Source organism: Dermochelys coriacea, chromosome 14, assembly GCF_009764565.3.
Source record: "Dermochelys coriacea isolate rDerCor1 chromosome 14, rDerCor1.pri.v4, whole genome shotgun sequence".
Taxonomy (NCBI): domain Eukaryota; kingdom Metazoa; phylum Chordata; order Testudines; family Dermochelyidae; genus Dermochelys; species Dermochelys coriacea.
Window position 1 is genome coordinate 18849572 of NC_050081.1, and position 19252 is coordinate 18868823.

Here is a 19252-nt window from a genome sequence, read left to right on the forward strand (position 1 = left end):
CAAAAATGTTAGCACAAGCGATTATTTGTACTGTAAAGGGTGTTCGTCATCACTCATGCTTCTCTGGTTTAAAAATCAGTCGTGCAATCAGGTAGTAGAAATGGTACCACATGACTTGACTGACAAATCACACTCTCTGAATTACACCAGTTACAAGGCACTGGAAAAATAGGCCCTTTGTGTGGGGGGTCAATTTCACCATTTCCTCTGCTCTTTGTCAGGGATTCATACAGTATTAGGGGAGAGAAACATTTTTAAATGAATAGGAAAATAATACTGTGTGAAACCATAACAATGAGGAAGGGGACTCAGGGGCAGCTATCATGCCTGAAACGACTTGTAATTCTCTTCTTGAAATGTACTAGATTCCCAGTTGTTGATGTTCCTCTAACTTTCCCCTCCTCATTTACCATACAAAGCTTCCAAGCTCCATCGGAGATCAGAAAAGGAGGGGGTGAAATGCAGAGAGAAATGCTGCTGTTGTGGTATTTCCATGAGAGAGGGACTTAAACCCAGAGGTAAATTTGGTTTTACAAACACGCCCCCCTCACCAAAAAAAAGGAAACAACAATCCACAACCTTCAGTCAGAGTTCACAAAACCAAACTTGGAGTTGTTGAGATCTGGCTACCCTTTACTTTTTATCAGCCCCAGCTATGTTCTGGGGGCAGGCCTGGGTGTTTGAACCAATGGCTCCAGCCCATCTCCAATTTCTGGCCAGGCTGGAAGGAGGAAATACCAGAAATCTACGGTAACCAGCTCTCACAAAACCTTCAGTCCAGCTCTGCAGCCTCACGAGCTTCAAATAATAATAATAATTCGCTGAACTATGTATCTTGCAGTAGCACCTAGGAGCTGGACCCCACTGTGCTAGGAGCTTTACAAACACAGAACAAACAGTTGGTTCCTACCCCAAAGAGCTTTCAGTGTCCAAACTTTGGGGTGCTCATCACCCAACCAAACCACCAAGCTTTCTGAAACTCTCCTGTCACAAAGCAAAGCCAGGGCCACAACCTGGCTAGGAGATCCCTTATCTGATTTGATGGAGGGAAGAGAAATTTTAAATATGGAATCTGGTATGTCCAGAGGAGAGCAAATGGTCCCAAGACTTCCCCCCTCCTGTCCTCAGCCCCATACTATTCTAGTCTCTGGCTGAGGATGAAAACTCCTATGGCAAAGCTTCAGTGTGCTCTGGCATTCTGCAGAGCTTTGTAACCCTGCGCAGCAATGTGCGGCTCAAAAACACATGCATTTTAAAAACTCTATTTCCTGCTTTCCTTGCGCTCGCTCAGTGCAATTCAACAGATGCTTTTGGTTTTCAGCTGCAGATTTTCCCCAGTGGCCCTTCAGTGCTTTCCTGCTCTGATTTCAAACACGCAGTGCTCTCTGGCTTCTATTTTAGAGGGTTCCCCCCTCCAGTCCCCAGACTGACACTGCAGAATTGATCACCAGGAAGCTGCAGACCTAGGGCTGCTCTCAGGATGGAGTACATAATGCTGCTGTTTGCCAGGCTCAGAAAGACAAATGTTGATTTTTCCCAGAGGAGGATGGAGTGTGTAAAGAAGAGAAGGCTTATAAGAGGCGTCTGTTGACTCTCCTGAGCTCCTCCTTTGTTAAGTGTATCTGTCCTTGAATTCAGGTAGGGCCCTCAAAACCAATTTACCAAACTCACTCAATCAGTTCTCACCTTACCAAGGGGAAAAAATAAATAAAAAAATCAGACACAAGCCCAGAAACAATCTAAAGGGATCATGCTCTTCACCCTGAAGCATCCTCGGTGTCAGTAGTTTGCACTCATGTACCCAGGGCTCACTTCACCGTAGCTTGTGTGGTTATTTACACAGTGCAGTGTGAGTGTAACACAATCAGACCACAGGGGGAGCATTTTACATTCATTTTGCACTTCTGTAAGCAGCCCCACAAGGTGCACTGGTGAATTGGGACCTCTCTTGGTTAAGTCTCCTCCGGGTTTGTGGTCTCTAGCATTCTGATCATGGGGCTGGTAGGCCTAGATTCAAGCCCCAGATTTGGCACAGACTCCTTCAGTGGCCTTGAGCCACTCACTTGAGCCCAGATGGTGACTGGCCACTTAGGACATTGAGCATCCAGATTGCTGTTTTACAGCTTTGGCCCCATCCCTAGTCACAGCTTGGTGTTCCATTCACTTGTAACAGTGTCTCCTAGGAATAAAGCTGCAGGGTTTGAAGAGGCAAACAGCTGATCAGCTGTTGAGGCAGTGTGGTCTGCAGAAGCAAACCCTGGACAGGGAGTCAGGAACTGCTCTGCTCTAAATATTGCTGGACCACTGACTCACTCACTGAAATTCAATTCTTCTTGCCAGGCATCTGTCTGTAAAAGTGGGTGAATAACACTTCCCTGCTTATAGGGCAGCCCAAAGATCTATTTCTGAAAGTCTGTACTTGTTACTAGCACCATAAAGCACTTGGTAGGTGTGAACTACTTATAGATAAAAGAAAAGGAGTACTTGTGGCACCTTAGAGACTAACAAATTTATTAGAGCATAAGCTTTCGTGAGCAACAGCTCACTTCATCGGATGCATTTGGTGGAAAACAGAGTTTTTTCCACCAAATGCATCCGATGAAGTGAGCTGTAGCTCACGAAAGCTTATGCTCTAATAAATTTGTTAGTCTCTAAGGTGCCACAAGTACTCCTTTTCTTTTTGCGAATACAGACTAACACGGCTGCTACTCTGAAACCTACTTATAGATAATGGCAGTGGTGGCTATTATCCACCAGCAGTTTGGCAGAAGGAGGTTTATGGCTATGGATGCTAAGAAGCCTTGAATCCTGGCTGTAGGGCTTTTTCCATAAAATCTACCACAGACACAGCCAGGGCAGCTCCACTGAATAAGCTAATAACATTCTTTGCATGTTTTTCCTTGAGTCTTATAGGGATTTTTATTGCTAACTGAAAGAGGAGGGCAAAGCAGACTAGAAAAAAAAAAAAAAAGAACTGGAGACTAGCTTTTGAAAGGGATTTGGGTGCCTAAAGATGCAGATAGGCGCTTTTTAAATATCCAGATGCAGGGAGTCGTGTAGCAGGAGGTTTTTCCCCTACTCCACTTTGCCCCCCCCCTTACAGTTAATATTGAAAATCCTTGTAAGACACAAGGAAAAACACACAAAGAATGTTATTAGCTTATTAAACAGAGCTGCCCTGGCTACGTCTGTGGCAGGTTTTATGGAAAAAGCCCTATAGCGAGGATTTGCTGCATTTGCATTTGGTCAGTTCAGTTCCACACAGATGGACAGAGGCATAGGCAGAGAACTGGAACACAGTGGTCTAGACACAGAGCCATGAGGGGAGTTAGGGACTTACCTATCTGTGAGGATCTGGGCCCTAATCCCAGACCTACAAACACTCAGCAGCTGGAATTAGACCATGGCTTTCCAAACAAGACAGCTCCCATTCAGGCATCTAACTATGGGTTTGATATACAAAAGGACCCAGCACACTGAGCTCTGGAAAACCTGACCCCCCAGATGCTCCAATCCTGCATGGGAAGCAATGGAGGGGGAAGGGCAGCCCTGAACCCACACTAAGCCATGTTAGCTTTAAATAATAGTAATAAAACAAGGAAGCAGATGTTAGGATCAAGCTATAGGAGGAGGGGGTGCTCAAAACAGGAAGGGGATCAATTATTTAACTAAACTACCTTGCCAGTTGTGTCCTTTTAAGTTTGGCTTCCAATAGCACCGAACAACTCTGGCCTCAGTCCAGCTCAACTGACTACACCTTAGAAGCCAGCTCATTCAACTCCCTAGATGAGGTGGGAGAAAAGCAACCCTAGAGTGGTGCCATGAAACAGGCCCAGCTGGAGGAAATACTGCTTGATGTTACTCTATGGTTACCCTCTCCTCTCCATGGATACCAAAAGGTCACTAAGCAGCCGGCTGCTCTAATGGGCTCCTCCAGCTGCAGCTGAAGAGTGGGAGTATTAGGGAAAGAATAAAACACCTGGCATCTACTTAAACAATCAAACTCCACTGCAAGGCAAAATGAACTGGCTCAGGTGAAAAGCATGAGTAGAGCTGCCACCTGCAAACTTAGAACACGAGTCCTTAGAACAGGATTCATTACTCATCTATTTATGAAGGGAAAGTTCACGCAAGAGTAACCAGAGCCTGTGCTGAAATACAGCATCATACAAACATAACACAGTCTGCTGGGGACAGGAGAAGAAGATGGGGGATGCCCTAATGACCCCCTAGAAAAGATAGGCTGCATCAGCAACAATGCCATGAGCCCAAGAAATTAACATGATTTACCCAGTGGTAAGGTCAGGACTAGAACCCAGAATGCCAGTCGCCTAAGCTCCCCACCCACATGAGCCACACATCCAGCTATGCTGGCTAGTGTGGGAAAATTACCTTTTTCTCTAAAGAATTGTTGCCACTTCTGCAGAGCAAATACACATCTATACAGAGAACTGAGAGCTGCCTTGTGCTGCGGTTGGTTTTGAAACAGGAAGATCTATATAAATGCATCGAACAATGTGGTGCATTGATCCAGGCTCCAAAGGGCAAAGGCTAGAAGAGTTTAATGTATAGATTCCCCTGTGGAACAGAGAGGACCCTCAACACCCCAGGCTGTGCTTTTTCACCTCAGCTCACACTCCATCCCAGCAGCCTAGACAGACTGCACTCTTGTAGCTGGAGGTGGGCTCTAGTGCTGGCAACATTTATATGTTAGGAAGGACTGAAGCCCATAAAGGACAAAAGGGAGGTGATCTCTATGGCCTGAATCCAACATGGGTGCTGTGTTGTCTCCTTTTTAAAGACAAGCTGGACAGCAGGAGAAGGTGCAATAGTCACGCAGTCCAGGCTTACAAAGAGACAAGTTAATAGCGCCCCCATCAGAACATTCTTGGTCCTTATGGACTTGAAGATTTGAGATCACTTTCTGAAGTATTGCTAGGTTTCAGAGTAGCAGCCGTGTTAGTCTATATTTGCAAAAAAGAAAAGGAGTACTTGTGGCACCTTAGAGACTAACAAATTTATTAGAGCATAAGCTTTCGTGAGCTACAGCTCACTTCATCACGAAAGCTTATGCTCTAATAAATTTGTTAGTCTCTAAGGTGCCACAAGTACTCCTTTTCTTTTTTGAAGTATTGCTAGTCTCCTTTGTCTGCACATCAGGGAGATTAAAGGGTGATGAGAAATGAGAAGGGGCTGTGAGTAATTCTCATGCAGCTCAGGGCATGCTGACATTTATAATCCCAGACCAGCTACACAGTATGTTAAACTCAGCTGTAGCCTAGCAGGCTTTCCTTTCACAGCTGGTTGGGACTCACAGGTGATTATGGATATCTATCAGAGTAGCAGCCGTGTTAGTCTGTATTCGCAAAAAGAAAAGGAGTACTTGTGGCACCTTAGAGACTAACAAATTTATTAGAGCATAAGCTTTCGTGAGCTACAGTTCACTTCATCGGAAGCATTTGGTGGAAAAAACAGAGGGGAGATTGATATACACACAGAGAGAACATGAAACAATGGGTTTATCATATACACTGTAAGGAGAGGTTTCAGAGTAGCAGCCGTGTTCGTCTGTATCGCAAAAAGAAAAGGAGTACTTGTGGCACTTTAGAGACTAACAAATTTATTAGAGCATAAGCTTTCGTGAGCTACAGCTCACTTCATCGGATGCATTTGGTGGAAAAAAATTGGGGGGGCTGAAGCAAATACTCACCAGCAACCACACAACAGAACCACTAACCCAGGAACCTATCCTTGCAACAAAGCCCGTTGCCAACTCTGTGCACATATCTATTCAGGGGACACCATCATAGGGCCTAATCACATCAGTCACACTATCAGAGGCTCGTTCACCTGCGCATCTACCAATGTGACATATGCCATCATGTGCCAGCAATGCCCCTCTGCCATGTACATTGGTCAAACTGGACAGTCTCTACGTAAAAGAATAAATGGACACAAATCAGACATCAAGAATTATAACATTCAAAAACCAGTTGTAGAACACTTTAATCTCTCTGGTCACTCGATTATAGACCTAAAAGTGGCTATCCTTCAACAAAAAAGCTTCAAAAACAGACTCCAACGAGAGACTGCTGAATTGGAATTAATTTGCAAACTGGATACAATTAACTTAGGCTTGAATAGAGACTGGGAATGGATGAGTCATTACACAAAGTAAAACTATTTCCCCATGTTATTTCTCCCTCCCCACCCCACCCCCCACTGTTCCTCAGATATTCTTTTCAGAGTAGCAGCCGTGTTAGTCTGTATTCGCAAAAAGAAAAGGAGTACTTGTGGCACCTTAGAGACTAACAAATTTATTAGAGCATAAGCTTTCGTGAGCATCCGATGAAGTGAGCTGTAGCTCACGAAAGCTTATGCTCTAATAAATTTGTTAGTCTCTAAGGTGCCACAAGTACTCCTTTTCTTTTTATGGATATCTAGTAAGTGGGACCTTGGCATTGCCAGATTCTGTGATTTAGCAAATGACCTGGTTTCTCCTGCTTTCCACCCTTTCCCATTAGAGAGGGCCCCAGAACTCCATTCTCAGAGAAAGATCTTCAGGCAGTGCCACAATCTGCTATTCCAAACCTGTCTCCAGTATTGTTCTCCAGGACGTGTCCACTCACAGGATGGAATCTCTCCTGCCTGGATGTAAGCACTAGGACTGGACAGGGAGTGGAGGGAGGATGCTTAAATGGGTGTTTAAATTTCAAGCTTATCTCAAGCAACTGAATTCATGGATAGAAAATGGTTCTGCTTTGTCTCAAGAGGAACTGCTGGCCCCTCTCCCTGCGAACACGTCACCACAGCCTCATGCCCTGAGCCAATGAAGAATATCCACTGGCTTGGCCCAAGTTTATGTTATCGTACTGAGGTGCTAGGTCTGTGACCGTGTCAGTCTCTAGCACAGCAGTTTGCTTCATGAGCATCTGTGCCCTGGTCCACTGATATTACAGGATGCTGGGAAGGAGGCTCAGCACCTACCCACCCAGGGATCTCTACATTGGAGCATGCAGTTGCTTATTTTCAAAACTTCATATGGCCTGAGGTGAGTTCAAGCAATAAAGCTCCTTTAACTTCCACTGTGTAAACCAGCAACCTTCTGAACAAACATGACAGAAGGATACGAAGGGCTTAGCCCCAGCTGTAAACAAGTGTTCGCTTTTAGGATGCAGTTTAGGGAAGAAGGATTGTCCAGGTGTTAGGACACTACCCTGGGACTTGGGAGACCTGGGTTCAATTTCCTGCTCCATCACAGGCTTCCTGAGTAACCTTGGGCAAGTGATTTTGCCTCTCCATGCCTCAGTTTTCCACCTGCAAAATGGGGATAATAGCACTGCCTGCCTGCACAAGGATGTTGTGAGATAACTATGCTCAGATATTGCGCTAATGAGGGCCAAATAAAAGCCTAAGTTATCTCAATGGTTGTTAAGGCAAGGACCTGGAAGTTACGATACCTGGCTCTGATGCAGTGTTCCTGTATGACCTCGATAAAGTCTCTTCACCCCTCTTTTCGGCAGCTTCCCATCTGTAAAATGGGGCTCATACCACCCTCCCCTCCCAAATGATGCTTGTAAAGGGCTTTGGGATCTTTGGATGGAAGGTGTTAGAGAAGTGGGACATATCTTTAGTTACAAAGCTCAGCCAGTGGAAGAGACAGAACTCCCTGTGTGTGGGATCTGTTTGTGATGTAGGCACTCTGTGAGATGGTGACAAACATACACCAGCGCTCCACGGGAGGAACATTAGAAGACAGCCATGTCCCTCGCTCCTAGTGGGGCAAGATGAGCCACAAGGCGGCACTGCTTTGGCTGCGTGTAAATAGAGGCCTTCAGTCTCCAGCTCTCCCAGGCCTCGCTCTTTTGCCAGCAATAGACACAGTCAAAACCTGGAAAAGAAACCAGTGAGACAGGGTTGGGATAAAGGGCTTGATCCTGCAAGGTGCTGAGTGACTCTGGAGGGTGTCAGTGGCATTTGAGGGTGCTCAGCACCTAGCAGTGTTGGGCCCTGTTTGGTTCAAATTCTTATTGGGAAAGGAAAGGCCTGTAATTTATAGACAGCAGAGGTTCAACGCTTCCAGACTGCTCCGAGGGACCCTGCCAAGGCTGCTATTGACCTACAGGGTGATCTCCCAGCTGTGTTTTGGCCTGTGGTTGCATCATCCCTCAGACTGCCCGTCTGTCTGCTTCTTTGTGCCTTGAGGAGGGGGGCCAAAACGGACATGGTCTCCCTGAAGCACTGGGAGGAGCAGGAGCCTCACGCAGTTCAATCCCACAGTCCGCTCCTGGGAATGGAGCGGACGTGTGAGAGCACCTCTGCCCCTCTAGCCGAGGGACCCACTCACCCACCCACCCGCAGCACTGGGGCATTGTCACTGGGAGGGAAAGGAGGCCCAGAAGCTGGGATTTCGCTCTCTCTTCCCTTGGTCACAGAGGGGCCAAGAGACATTTCAGGATCAGAAGGGCATTTAAAGAAAAAAATATATTACTTATAGGGAGGGTTGAAGCTTTGGGTCGGGTGGGGAGAGAGAACAGATTGAGGAGGAGCAATTCTAGCTGCTTGTACTCACCAGGAAAAATGAAATTCCTTGGGCTTCATTATTTTAGGACCTGATCCAAACCCCACTGACGTCAATGGACCTTAGATCAGGCCCCTAACAAACAATGCTAATGACAGTTACTAAGGGGCCTGATCAGACTCCCCTTGTGATCAATAGTGAGGGTCCCACTGTTCTCAATGGGAGCCAGCTCAGGCCCTGAATTTCTAGGTACCTGAACGTGGAGACTGTAAGAAACATTTAGGACACAGTCAGGGAAAACTCACATGGTTTGCAGGGTTTGTCACAGTGCCTGTGTTCACCCAAGAGTTTGCGGAGATTTGTGAGCCTTTCCAGTGACTCAGGGCCTACGTGAGCTGACTTATGGTGTTGCCATTTGCTGGGTAATCTCAGATCTATCACATTTGAAATAAGGGCCTATTCATGGGTCTGTACCAGGCACATAATGGCTAGCATGGTTGCCATGCAGAATCTTCAGCAGGGCCGTAAGGCACTTAAGCCAGTGCTTCTCAAGCTATCTGATGTGGGGGACCGGCAATTTTTTTTCCAATGTGCGCACAGACCAGCAGCTGATGGCTCCCAGACTGACACTTGTCCACGGACCACCCCTTTGAGTAGCACTGACTTAAGCCATCTACCTGGTGGTGACTTGATCCATGACCACCTCAACAGAGCCGGGGCTGTTGAGCCTCAGGGTCAGACAGCTTCACCCTGGGGGAGTGTGTGTCCCACAAGTCTATCTACTCTCACTGCCAGGCTGCTGCTGCTACAGACATGTCAGGGCTGAACAGAGGGGCTATTGATCCTTCACTTTGCCCCAGAGCAGCTCTGTGGGTCAGGCAGAGAAACCAAGGGCTTTTTTGCTGTTTGGTCTTCCTGACATCTCCTCAAGGCACAAATCAAAGCCAGGCTCCCCCCGGAAAAGGGACTAACTCCCAGAAGGGGAAAATCAGCTCTGGCTGGGTGAAAAGTGATTCAAGTCAGCTGTATCATCTCAGAACAAAATTCAGTCCTCTTACTCACTCCCGGTTTCCTCAGCCTCACTGAAGCAACACAGCGCTGGATATCGCACTGACTCTGTGCAACATGGAGACTGTTATAATATTTTGAATGACCTGACTTGTGCGGTACACAATGAAGGTGGGAGGAACATGCCTTTGTAGAGTAGAGGAATAAGGTAGTATCCCTTTAAGTAGTCCGTGGGCTCCCTAGCGGCGCTCACGGTGTTCTGTGGTTTAGAAGTCCGCAGAATCCAGTGTACCTGAGCCTCATTTATTTGGGTATGTTTAGGAAGTATGGTTACTTGGGGTCCAACTGTGCCCATGTGGTTTCTTCATATTGCCTTTTGGGTAAAGAGCAACAGACAGCAAAAGCCTTTAAAAAGTCGGACGACCTCATGAATGTCAGACTTCCTGATCCTCCTTGGCCAGCTTAAGGGCAACAGGCAAAGTTCTCCCCTGGGATCTGTGCAGTTGACTAGGCCTCTGACCTCTTGCTCCACCCCTTGTGTCCCCTGAAAGCAGTGAGCCGGATCTCGAAGGAGAGAGGTGCCCTCTCTCTCTGGGAGGGGGATTTTGCCTTCAATGCCATTTTCCCTCTCCCTCATGTTCGTTCTTTTTATGTTTTAGGTATAAGCCCGAATGGTGGTACACAGCCTATCGCAATAACAGGCCTGTGCACCCTGATGCTGTCATGACCCAAACAAGGGCACTTTCAGTAAGAACCCCAAAGGTAACTGGCAATCTGGGAAGCCTTGGTCTCCCACACACAACCTGCATTCTCTCCAACCCTCCAAAGTGCTGCAGGCCACCGAGCCTGGGGCCCATTGACCTCTTGCCACCCAGCTTCTTCAGGGTCTGGCTGGCTGGCCCACTCCCCAGCTCTGCCCGGGGGGAGGCCAACCTGCTCCCTTCATTTGGATTCTTCTGTGGGTTGGCAGCTTGCCTACCTGCCCCTTTCTATTACAGCAGGATCAGGAAAGCTCCTTGACTCCAGCCCCTTGTTTATAGGCCCTTACACCAACCTGGAGCTGAGCCATCCCAAACTGGGCAGCACTCAGAGGGCATCTCCTTTGGTTTTATAACCAAGCCAGCCCTTTGGTGGAGTACTTTATTCCCTCAAAGTTGAGCAAATTCCTGCCAACTAACCAACCAAAGATGAGGGCCCCTGCTCAGATTCCTGCCATGACACAGGCAGACTACACAGACACACAAGCAAACTCAACCCGGCGGGTTTCACTCTCCAAGAGGTCTTCACTTAAACAGGGTCAGCCTAACTGTACATCAAGAGAAGAAAGAAAGATCTTTGGCAAAGCAACTCTCCCAGTGCCTGTGCCCTTTACAGCATAGCTGAGGGTGAACTGGAGCGGAGAATGAGTTGCGAGAAAAGCCACAAATATAGGGGTAGTCAAACTTACTGACTCTCCAAGCCACATACAAGAACCTTCAGAAGTTCGGATCTGGGGCGCACCTGCCATGGCTCAGGACTTCAGCCCCTCTCCTGCTGAAGCCCTGAGCCCCAGTAGGTGCACCAGCCCTGAGGCCTCCCTCCCCACTGGGAAGAAGCCCTGGCACCTCCCTCCCTGCTGATCAGAAGCCCCTACCCCACCACCTTGCTGCAAGGCAGAGGTCCTTAACTCCCCACCCCCCCAGTCTAGTTGGGGAATGGACATGTGGCTCACAAGCCACAGTTTGGCCATCCCTGAAACATCAACTTTCTGCTGAAGTGGTCCAGACGCCACAAGGAAGAGCCATATCTCACTACCTCGCCGAGCACAGTGGCAGTCAGTTATGAACGTGCCATTTCTACTCTTCTCTGACCCCTTGTTCTATTGGCTCACTTAGTGGAGATCTCATTTTGCCAGACAACTGCACCAGACAAACATTTAAAAAAATAAAAATACTAATGAACCTTTTCCCCTGACTGTTCTTCAACACCTGCAGCTCTCATTTCTGATACCAACTGCCAGGCTACAAAGAGTCAAAAAATCCATCCCAAATTAAGAAGGTAGGTAGTAAGTATACTGCCCCCCCGAGCATGACGCTTAGATATAAAGGTGCAGAATCATTTTAACTAGTACATTTTTTTCAGTTATGTCACAGCATGGTTATGCCAGTGAAGCTCTAAAGGCAGAGCTATGCTGTGTGCACTTTTTATGGCCTATGAAGTTAGTTACACAGATGCTGGACTTTGCTGTGAGGTCTGTTCTGAAAGTAGAAGTCATTGCAATAAAAACTTCTTTAAACAAACACAGGAACTAATCCAACAAAATAGCTCCTGTGCATCGTAGTGTCTTAAAAGGCTATCAAGTCCCTCACTCCCCTTCTCGCAACTGTGCCTCCAATAAAAGCGCTGGCTGTTTTAATTCATTCTAGGCCTTGTCTCTTTAAAGCCCTGCTCTGTCCTTGTTGTCTTCATGTCTTCTCCTGCATCTTTATAAGATTTCATGCTTTCCCTGTTTCCCCTCCCAAAGCTAACCAGATTCAGCCTATAAACACATGGAGTCTGGTTGGCTTCCCTGGTGGTCCCTCTTCGTGACTAGCAATAGGTTGCTAGAAGAGATGTCTCCCTGTGAGTGGGGAGAACCACCAGCTGCAGAGGTTCAGTTGTGTCTCTGTGCCGGCTGGTTTGGGCTCAGGTCCATTGGATCTTAGTGGGAGATGCTGGGTGCTGAGTACTTCATTCGGGGGCCTAAGTTGGAGCTGGGCTCTTTGGAGACTCAGGTACTTACCTGATTGAAGTATTCTCTCCCTTTGGGAATGTAAGCCAAAGCCCCTGCCACCCCCTCTGCCCCAAAAGCAGCAGTAATCGTCCCTGAGGATGATGGTCTTTCTTGAACATAACCTAGCCCCTCTTCATTTCCATCAGGCATATCACTATCTCCTCTCTTTAAGCCCCTTGTTAAACAAAGCTCTGAGTCCTGTACAATGTTTCCTGTAAATAAATAATCCCACATCATGAAACCAAACTCCTCCTTCCCCCAGTTCCCTTACATAGGCCACTCCAGCTGAGTTTCCTAGAACCCAGATGTCATCAGACCTCGCTGGGAGCCTGCAGACTCTTTCACTTTAATGTTGTGCCTGTAGAAAAACTGGAAGGGGATGCTCTAAACATCATTTTGGAAATACCAGCCTGGGCTGGAATCACAAGCCCCAGTCATGGCAGCTCTGAGTAAGCCCTTCAGACTTCCAAGATGGCTAAGTTTAGTACCATACAGGGTGTCTTTTGAACAAGAACTTACAACTAAGGTCCTGGCTGCTCAGCATGGCCTGACACTTTACATAAACGGCAGGGTTGTAATCTGCCACTATTGGCCAAAAGTTTCCTCTTCCCTACTCATGTGCTGCCCTCCACCCCAGAAGTGGCTGCATTTCACTGGTGCTTTGAGACCCATAGATGGTAAAGCCATTTGGTGTGGGGTGAAGGGTGCGTTATAATTGAGAAGTCAGAACCCAAGCTGTGATTACACGACTCCTGCTTCCACAGAGCTGGATTAGGCATTGATTCCACCATGAGCACTAGGAAAGGCCTTCCCAAACTCTGTGATGTCCTGTCACCAACTCTAGCCAGGATGATGAGTTACACAGCAGGAGGCAGATTCCCAGGCTGCAATGAATCCTCATCTGAAGTGTAAGCACTTCAAAGGGTGTCTCGGGGCTCCTTTGTCATTATAAGGTCATCCCTGACAAGTGTGGGAAAGTGTTGACTCACTAGTGACTGTGCTGCCTCTCTCTGACTGGACTGCTGCCTTTGGGCTCTGATTACAATACGAAAACTGCACACACATGGTGATTATATGTGCACAGGAGTCCTGGATTTCTTCCAGAGGATGCTAGAGCTGGGGAGGAAGGAAAAACCCCATATGTTTTCTTAAAGTAGTGTTGGTGAAAGTGTCAGACCAGCAGCCACGGAAAGCAAAGTCCACCTATCCAGAGAAGAGACTGGGCACAGACAGTGGCAGCACAAGTTTTCCAACACCAATAAGCTTCAGCCTTAATATGGAGGAGTCGCCTCTACGGATGAGAAGGGAGTTCAGTTTCCTTGGCCCGGTCAGTCTGTCGCCTGGCCAGTGGTCTGAGAGAGGTGGCTGCACTGGACTGAGACCACTGTCTCACGTCAGCCACCAAAGAGCTCCCCAAAAGAAAGAAGAGACTTTCCATTTTTACCTGCTGGAAGAAAGCTTTAGGGGGGGGTCACTCTTTCCCTTCACCAAAGAGGCCAGGTTTTCTCCATCTCCACAGACTCTACCCCAGATGGGAAAGCCCTTTTGGGCTGCAAGACTAATTCTGTCTGTTGTGGTTTGCAAGGAGGCAGATAATGATCATGCAGGAAGAGCCAGTTACTGTGTTGTAGCCAATAGCTCTGCTTCCAATGAGCGACAGATGGCAAGCAATGCCCCGGCTGAGGTTCACGGAGTCCAATCCTGTTCCAGCTGAGATCAGTGGGACTTTTGCAGTTGACTTCAAGAGGAACAGGACTGGGGCTGGGTCTGTGAGCTGCAGTGCATGGAAACTCACAGCTAAGCTGGAGTTCAGGGAAGACAGGACATGCGAGAGACAGCAGAAAGGAGCTAAGAAGAAAAGAAGTGAAGGGTTATTTGTTTCCATTTCCCTGCCTCACATTTACCTGTTTGCCATTAGCTCATCAGGGAATTATTCCCCACAGCCATATTTTCTTGTTTGATGTGATGCCTTTTGTCTGGTTCACTCAGGGCAGGCAGGGTGAAGGCAGGAACAAGGACCATGCTCCAGAAGAGGGATTACACATCCAGTCAGCCTTCTAAACAGCAAATTTTTGCTGCAGCTCTTCTTTATTTGACATCTCATTAAATTGCCTGGTGTTATGTACAAGCAGTAACTTACTGCTGGGCTGGAGTTCCCTGCTCTGTGAGCTGGTTCCTGAGAGGTATCAGGATGTCATGTTAGCTACGGCAGAACTTTTCCACTAGCTGGAAGGAAAAGTGATGCTATAATAGCATGCCCGGCCAATAACATAGCAGCTGATGTACCATGAGCTGCCAATACTATCTCATACCATGCCAACAAAGCATACCAGTGCTATAGCGGACTGTCCTACCAATGCTACATCTACCCATCATGCTGATGCCCTGGAAGCCATGCCAACATCATAGCCACATGGCACACTGATGTGATAGCAGCACATTCTGCCAACATCACTGTAATACATATTGGCACCAGTATGGCAGCCAATTGGTTCTACTGAAGCATTCCACCCACACTAGAGTCTTTGCGGCAAGCAATCCTGGGGCCTTGGAAGGGGGCCTAATGGGGTATCACAGGTGAAGCACTCATTGCCAGACTGATACCCCCTCCTGGTCGTGCTGGGGATTAGCTCAAGGCCGACACCCATGTCCACAGTCTGAACACTGGCACTGTCTCTCCTCCCGCCTGTGGCTCCTCTCTCAGCTCCCAGGACCAGAGCATCCTCTTCTCTACTGAGCCCTCTGGCTAGGTTGTCATCTGTGTTTTCCCCTTCCGGGGGTAGGCATCTCTGTCCATCAGTCCAGCCACTTCTCCAGTGGCAAGTTGGGGGGACCCAGATCCACCCATTACTCTAGGCACAAACCCAGGGCCCCTGTAAATAGCAACCTCCTGCTGCTCCTCTGTAACCTCTGTCAATGCAGCTCTATTCCCCTGAGCCAATTCCCCATGGCCCCAGCACCTTCTTCACCCCCACCTCAGGGCACTTCACTGCTCAGTCCCAGGAGCCAGCCACAGCTCTCCCCAGCCCTCTAGAGTCACTGTCCTTGCTCCCTGGGCTCCCAACAGCAACTGAACTACTCTGGCCAGCAGCTCACTTTTATATGGACCTGCTAAGGGCCCTGATTGGCTGTTCCTCACAGCCCCTGTCCTATTGGCTGCTCCCCCCACAGCCTCCCTATGGCCCTATTAATTCCTTCTCTGCTAGCATGGGGTGGATGCCCCATCACCTGGGGCTAAGGCAAACAATACAGCAGCACACTTTACTGGTGTTTTTGGAGCATACCATGCTAGTGTCCTAGCAATATACAATGCCAGTGTCACAGCAGCGTGTCATGTCATACCCGTGACTGAGAAGAATGTGGGTCTCCCTGAAAATGTGCAGGGATCAGAGTGGGCCATCTGGTCAGACATTGCTTAGTGTTTTGTGATAGGCTGGGAAGCTCGCTGACTTTAATGCTAAGAGCTAACAGACACAGACTGGAAATGGGATGCTGGGAAGCGCATCTGTTCTGCTTTTCCCAGCGTTTTTTTAATTTGAATTTTAATAGTGTTTAAAATTTGAATTGTGTATTGAAAATCTAGCTAGAGAGGCAGCATAGGTTCATGGCAAAGGCACTCTGCTGGGATTCAGGGGATATGAATCTATTCTTGGCTCTGCCACTGTCCTGCTGTGCACCCTTGGACAAGTCATTTCCCTGCTCTGTGCCTCAGTTTCCCATCCTACCTGTTGTCTGTCTTGTCTATTTACTTGAAAGAGCTTTGGGGCAGGGACTGCCTTTTGCTATGTGTTTGTGCAGGCTCTAGTGTGAGCGGGCCCTGATCTCGGTTGGAGCGGCTAGGTGCAATTGTAGGGCAAATTACAAACACCACTGCTGAAAGCAATGCCAATGCCAATGGGCAGAGCCGTTGGAGCAGCGGGAGAGGAAATGAGTCACGCAGGAAATTCAGAGGTGTGCTTTTCAGTCTGTCAGATCTAGTGGCGAAAGTCGTTGCCAGGCAGCATGTGTAAACATGACAGGGCAGCGTGACTTTTGTTTACTGGCTGGAAAATGTGACTGTGTGGCACAGGCTAATCAGCTGCCTGAAACAATGGGCGAGTGTTTTCCTTGTGGGAACTGGATCCTATTTATTTTCTCTTTTTTGTCTGGGTTTTGGGCAGGTATGGAGAGCGATTGACCTTTCAGATTACAAGCTTTCTCACAGATGTGAATTATGGCCTCTCTTAGCCCATGTGACTCACCAAACCAAGCCGCAGAATTTGTTTCCAGTGCCCTGAAGATAAAGTACAAAGCTCCTTGTCTGTGCAACAACTATCAGCAGCTCCTAGTTTAAGGGAAGACAAACTCCTGACATCCCCCTGGCTTTTTCCCTTCCTATAATTTCAGTAAAACTGACTCATTTCCAAGCACGTTTAAAGTGCTTCAATACCCTCCTTCATCATTAGCCATGTCATCAGAGAGCTGGAACAGAGAGGGTTTAGATTGTAAGCTTTTTTGGGATGGGGGCTGTCTCTTACTGTGACTTTGTATGGCAACGAACGCAATGGGGGCCTGATCGGGGCATCACCACACTCATGTAGATAATAAATAATATCATAATAGACAGGAGGAAAGCTCTGACTTCTCCCAGCACCGGGGGATTTCAAGGATCGTCCATGTAACAGTCCAGGACATTTTTTCCCCTGAAGAAGGGTATCATGTCTTTGAGGAGGCTACCCTCTGCTCCTCCCCCAGTGGGAGGAGCCAAGCCTCGGGGACTCTGCAAATGAACAAGCAACAAGTCAATATTGGGGAAGGCTGTTGGATGCATGTGGGTTGACCCTTCAGCCTTGTAAAGGGAATGAGGCACCATCAGGAGGTGGGACCAAACAAGGGCAGGAACTGCATGTATGTGACACTGAAAGGCCATGAGAAAGACCCAATGTACGTGGGTCACGCTTGTGGGAGGGAGTCTACAGGCAAATTCTGTCCCTAGTTACCTCCATGCATCCCCAGTGAGTGTAGTAGGGTAGCATGGGCAGAATTAGGGGCTTGTATAATTTCTGGGCCGCTTTAAGGCAGGATCAATGGTATATGAGTAGATGGAGTTCAGGTCCTTGGGCAATGTAAACACAGTGGATTTTATTATCAGGAGAAAGACTCCCAGATTAGGAGCTGCATGAAGCAATTGGCACCACCAGCAAAGCAGTATGCGCAGCACTGCCAACCCCCAGTATTCAGAAACCAGGAGGCAGGCTCCAAAACGATCAGGAGACTGACTTAAAATCACGAGATTTTTACAGTCTAATACATCTGGGGTCTCTGGCAAGGGGTGGCTCAGCACCTCCTTTGTGTCGCGCATGGCGAACAGTGCCCTTGGGTGATTGGAAAGTGTCCTTTTGTGCAGACAGAAATTTACAATGTCCAGTGCAGAGCCCTGAAACAATTCCCAGCCGGTTCCAGGGCCAGGTTTCATCTGCTCAGGAGCTGACTTGCCATGGGGCTGAGTGCTCCCCAAAGGCCTGATCCAGAGGCCCCTGCAATTGCTAGGAGTCACTCCACTGACTTCAAAGAGCCCACAACCAGCTCAGCAGCTGCTTTTCTCTCCACATTCCCCCAGGAAGAGGTGAGAGCAGGGGGTGCCTTGCTCCGTTTTGTTTATGAGCTATGCTAGGCTTTCTGGCCTCACTGACTGGCTCCAGGGCTCGGCCTGGAAAGCCTAGCTCTGGGGGGAACGATTTGTGGTGTCATTTATGTGAGTTTTAATTAAAACAACCCAATAGAGAAACTTCTGTATGTAATACAAACAATGAAAGGCAAAAAAATCACGCTATTAACCCTGTGCCAAGTTGCTCCTCCCCTGGCAGTTTAGCTAGTCAGGGCAGGCATTGGGCACGTTGCCAGAGAGACGATTATGCCACCATTGTTTCCTCAGGCTGGGAGGACTTGGGATGAAATCCTGGCCCCATTGAGATTCATGGGAGCTTTGCCATTGAATTCAGCAGGGTCAGGATTTCAAACTTGATGTCCAGCAGGGACCTTAGACTCCCAGGAATGCCCTATGCATGGATGGGAGGCCAGAATGTCAGCTTTCCCTCCCGCAACCCTTATCGGTTTGCAAACTCCATGGCATTGTTTATGGGTGCTCAGCATTGACCTAACTCTGCAACAGGAAGCACGGCTTGTGTATTTCTAAAGTCTCACGCCCAAAAATTACACCAGTGTCTGCAGCACCTGTTTGCAACCCTACAATAACAAACTAGGGCACAAAGATATGCATTTAGAGCATAAACTCTTTGGGGGCAAGGGCAGCCTTTTTTCCCCTGTGTTTGTTCAGTGCCTAGGACAATGGGGGCCTGGTCCAGGAGTGTAACAGCAACACAAATAATGGAAATAATAACTTGATATGAACATGGCTCAACACAATCCTGCAGTGAAAAGCCACGGTGGGAAACCCCAGCAACTCATAAGCAACCCTACAATAATAAACCAGTGCTCATGAAAAGCCATGTTAATTGTAAGGGCTCCACATGGGTAGATGTCCTGGTGGCAGATCCTTTGGCAGGATCAGGATCTAACTGAGGCAAAGAATAACTCCAATTGGATCTGTTTTCTTAGTTGCTCAGATACCACAGTGATAAATATAGTGAAGATACTAGATAGACAGAGAGATAATGCAGACAGATTAAATAGCTCAGAAAAGGATTCTGCTGAGAATGCCTTAGCACAGAATATCCAGGGTATGCAATTATCTGGGTCAGGTTCACTGAGCATCCAATGGTGCAACTGGTTAAGGGCACCATTCCTGAGAAATAATGGGGTAGCCTTTAACGTGCTTGAATGCACGTCACAGTGGCAGGCAGAGCTGTTCCTGGCAGAAATGATGGGTGGAAACAATGCCACCAGTTTGTTAATCTGCCTTGGCAGCAATGTTGTTTGCACTGAATTCTGTTTTCATACACTCGCTTATTCCAGCTAAAGATTGAGGTCTG

At 47.8% G+C, this 19252-nt stretch overlaps 1 protein-coding gene across 2 annotated transcripts in view; it reads right to left on the bottom strand.

The window, feature by feature from the left end:
* SEPTIN9 (septin 9) overlaps positions 1-19252 on the bottom strand; it is a 254811-nt gene that overhangs the window by 223937 nt on the left and 11622 nt on the right. The window contains exon 1 of one of the 2 annotated variants that reach the window (XM_043497403.1): positions 3678-3766. The exons of the other annotated variant lie outside the window; for it this stretch is intronic. The gene's annotated coding sequence lies outside the window, so the exon portion shown is untranslated. Of the gene's footprint in view, positions 1-3677; positions 3767-19252 lie in introns of those variants that run through there. 2 annotated transcript variants of the gene reach the window in all.